The following is a 4321-nucleotide window of genomic DNA, read 5'->3' on the forward strand; positions in this document are numbered from 1 at the left end:
ACTAGTGGGTAAAGTGTACACCTCTGCGTAGAGTTTGAAAACCTATTCGAATAGTTTGTGTCCACAGGAATGGACGAGTCTGGTATGGCATGGAAATTAGTGTTTTGTTTTCAAAAAAAAGAGGTGCGTTTGAGAAAAGTGGTTTTTAAAAGGTCCGGCGGTTGAGCCGTGAGCTATGGTGGACGGGAAATCCAGTGGCTGTTGTTGAAAATGAAAACTAGTGGGAAACTGCTGAGATACCTGGATGGTTTAGTCCAGGGGATTTTGTTCTAATATTGAAAAACTTCCTGCTCCTTTTGGAGAGGATGCGCTTTGCAAAAATACAAAATGTTTTTCAAAACAACCCTGCATAAAATATTGCTGTTTCTGCAAAATATCCTGAGCTCCACATGTTCCATGCATTATATCTGATTTCCCCATTCCGCGGGTGAAGGTGGGCTGCTGAGTACGTTTGTACTCACCCTTGCTTATTTGTTGTTTTTCAGAAAAAGGAGATCGGGTCAGAGTTACGACTGTTCCCAACCTTGCTTGTGGCTGTTGGACCGCTGATTTGCTTCGCTGCGTATATCGGGCTGCTTCAGCCCCACTCTGATGATATGTCCTGAGTTGTGGACCAACTCTTAAAGTTGTTTGCCACCTTTGTAGGTTTGTCTCGTTTAAGCAGATTTGGTATCATCTGATGTATAAATGTGTTTACTAGCCTCCTGGGACTAGTAATTGTATCACATTTGAGTCCCAGAGGATTGGGGACGCTTCAGAATACCCTTATCTTGTCTCAAATCCAGTATAAATCTCGAGGGCGAGATTCCTTTAAGTGGGGTAGGTTTGTAACATCCCAAAATTTCAACCCAAGGTTTGGAACCCTAATCTCCTAACCCTTTTTTTATCTCCTTAAACCCCATCCCATGGGTCATCTCATCATATGCATACACCTTGATTGTTAGAAGCACCTCACATAGATTATTTTAGCACCTAAGATTATTTAGCTAATTATTGTTCAAAAGAAAAAGAGATAAAAAATATAAATAGAAAATAGAAATGAGAAATAGAAAATAGAAAAAGAAAAAAAGGAAAAACTCCCCCCTCGGCTGGGCCACTTCCGGCCCAAGCCACTCCCCCCCTCTCGCGTGCCCACCCCTCCCCCTCTCCCTCCCGTGGCCCAAGCAGCCCAGCATCGCGCGCCCGCGCCTGACACCCCGGCCCCACCCGTCAGTCGCCCCTCCCCTCTCCCTCTCTCATCGCTCTTCCGCTGGCAGCTCGGGCCCGCCCGTCAGACCCCTCGTCCCGCCCATGACTTCACCGGCGCGTTCACCGCCGACCACCGTCCGCCCCGTCTCCTCGCCATTAACGCGCTCACCAGCTTGGTTGGGACCATGCGCCCCCGCTCACTGTGCCCGAGCCGTCCCCTCACCCCCCCCCCGCCTGCCCGAGCCGTCCCGTCGCCATTTTGCGCCATCACGGCGAGCTCGCCAGTGCTCGCCGCTCCTCCTCCCTTCCCCCTCCCCGGGCGCCTATAAAAAGGACCGCCCAAGCTCCACCTTCCCCACACCAGCCTCAGCTACCTCCCCCTCCCCTTCCCCGAGCTCGATTGAGCCAGCGCCGCCGCGCCCTCCCTCTGCTCCGGTAAGCTCCCCTTCCACCCTCTGGTAGCCTAACACTCAATTGGGTAGGCTCGCAAGGTTCATCACTCCTTCACGATCATGCCACACCCTTTTCCACCCCTATTGCGCACGACTGCCTCACCAGCGACTTCACCGCCGTGAGCACCCGCCACCGCACCGTGGACCGACCACCCCAGGCACCCTTCGGCCGAATTGAACCTATCCCCGAGATCCCCTACCCCTACCCGTGCCTCGCCACCACTCCCCTGTCGCAAAACCGGGCTCCCAGCGGAGAACCGCCGTGGGATTTCACCGACGGTCGAACCCCAGCCGGCTCCCTCCCCCCCCCCCCCGTCACCATTCCACGCCGTCAGCCCCCCTTCCTCTGGCATGTGGGCCCATGCCACGGCACCCACTACACGACGGTTCACTTACAGCGACCTACGGTTGGTTGCTAAAACGGCCTTCAGCGACCTACGGTTGGTCGCTAAAAACTTTTAGCGACCCATAAGGATGGTCGCTGTAAGTGCCGTCGCTAAAGGCTTTAGCGACCGACATCTTTTTAGCGACCGACCGTCCGTTGTTAATATTGTATATTTAGCGACCAACCGTGGGTTGCTGTACTACAGATTTAGCAACCAACCGTAAGTCACCATACTATACATTTAGCAACCAACAGAAAGTCGCCCTTTTTACAGTTGTTATTAATAATAATATACATTTAATTAAGCACCACAAATCATAGATTTTTATACACAAATCATAAAGACATACACAGTTAATCAGTATACAACAGTCATAGATCCATCACATAAACACAAAAGCACCACAATTATATATTCACAAAAGCATCACAATTATAATATCATTCACAACTAGATCACTAATGTTTCATATCACTCTAACTATCACTCTAACTATTGTTCAAAAGCCCACAACTATATCGCTCTAGCTGCTCCAGAGCTGATCAGTCACAAAAGCACCAAAGCTACACTAATGCTTCAAGCAGTTCAAAAGCCTTCAGACAACCACTCCAGCTTCTTGTATCCTCCTATTTTAAGGTACAAGCTTTCTTTGTCCAGAACACCCTAGAAAAAGGTACATCAAATTAGTATATTGTTGCTGCATTTGCAAATAAAAATACAATTTTGATGCCTTATCTACCTCCACTAGATGGTGTTGCAGCCTTATGCACCAACTTCAGCTCGTGCAATCAAGGTTAATCATCATTAAGTTGCTGGCTCATATAAATCTAAACATAAACAAGGTAAGATATAAACAGAAATATACATATGAACTAATAACTCACTGGAAGGAACTTGAATGACTTCTTCATGACAACAAACTAGCGTACTTCCAAGCGCTGAACACTTGACCACAAATCAAGAGTCTCATATTAATTATAGTATGAACTATGAGCAAAGTAAATTTCTAACAGCTATAGAAAAAATGAAAGATAAACTGGGCCAATATCCATCTAATAAGCCAATCAATATCCACCTGGTTCCACCTCTCTGAATTCCAATAAATAGGAAAAATATATGTGATAGCAAAATAAATCTGGAGCACAATATCACTTTGTTACAAGTACAGGCCAAAAGTCCATTTAACAATATAAAATAATTGGGCAGTAAGCACTAAAGTTGGCATTTTCAACCACGATAGCACGAAAGGCCAAAAATGTGTATTAACAAAATTACCACAGCTCCTATCCTGAAAGAAATTAGAGTATTAAAATGCACTACTATTTATATCGTTGGCTGCAGCTTTTGGATTTTGGGGATAAAAAAGTCTGGGTACACAAGAAATCCTGCACGTGACCTACTACTCCATAGATTTATCTCCCACTTAATTTGCTTCCTTTCTATATCCATGGCTGTTGGACTCGAGGTTGATCATGAGCTTCAACTCATATGATCAGATTTAGTGGGACCTACTGCTATGATTAATTTGCTTCTTGGTCCACCTAAATCTAGAATTTAATGAAGCTATACAAAAGAGAAGGGCTATGGGATATAGATAGTGGATTTTCACAGGAACATATAGAAGCATAAAGAAACCCTATCCATACGACAACAATGCTTGTATGTAGACTTGCAGGAGTAAAACTATCCAAAACTGAACAGAGGCAACTGTCGAAAGGGATTCTCACAAAGAAAAGGCATGGGTTGCTGTGAGTAAAACTACATTATTCCAAGGACACTGTTCCATGTAGGAGTAGGATTCGTCGCTAGTGTTTGTTCCGCATTGGGCTTGGGTAATACCCATCGGACATCACTTCCTTCCAGCTTCAGAGGCGAGCAGAAGAACATGAGCAACATTAATTTGTGCTTATTTATAAACAAGAAGACGATGAGCAACATTAATTTGAGCAACCAACCTTTGCTCGACGGGAGGCCGCTACCGTTGCTCGACGGGAGGCCGCCGCCATGGTTGCTCCGCGGGGCTTGGCCGGCCTGGGCGTCGAGCTGAGGGAAGGGACGAGAGAGCTGAGGGCAGAGAGATAGAGGCGGCGGCTGCGGCTGGGAGACAAAGCAGGGAGCGCGCGGCTGCTAGGTTAGGTAGATGGGCCCCTAGTGGGCCTTAGGGTTAGGGAGAATTTTCTTTTTTTATTTATTTCGAAATGTATTTTTAAATTACTCAAAAAATCATAAAAATTTTACCAAATAATAATAAACATTTGAATAAATTATTACGAATGCAACTCTTTTATGTAAACA

General features: G+C 46.1%; 1 long non-coding RNA gene across 1 annotated transcript; it reads right to left on the bottom strand.

Moving 5' to 3' along the window:
- Positions 1-2413: 2413 nt before the first annotated feature.
- On the bottom strand, positions 2414-3103 carry LOC103632826 (uncharacterized). Its single transcript, XR_556165.4, has 3 exons — positions 2911-3103; positions 2766-2805; positions 2414-2689 (listed from the first exon to the last, which is right to left on the bottom strand). It is a non-coding gene; the product is annotated as an uncharacterized lncRNA (long non-coding RNA).
- Positions 3104-4321: the final 1218 nt, after the last annotated feature.

Source organism: Zea mays, chromosome 7 (assembly GCF_902167145.1).
Source record: "Zea mays cultivar B73 chromosome 7, Zm-B73-REFERENCE-NAM-5.0, whole genome shotgun sequence".
NCBI lineage: Eukaryota > Viridiplantae > Streptophyta > Magnoliopsida > Poales > Poaceae > Zea > Zea mays.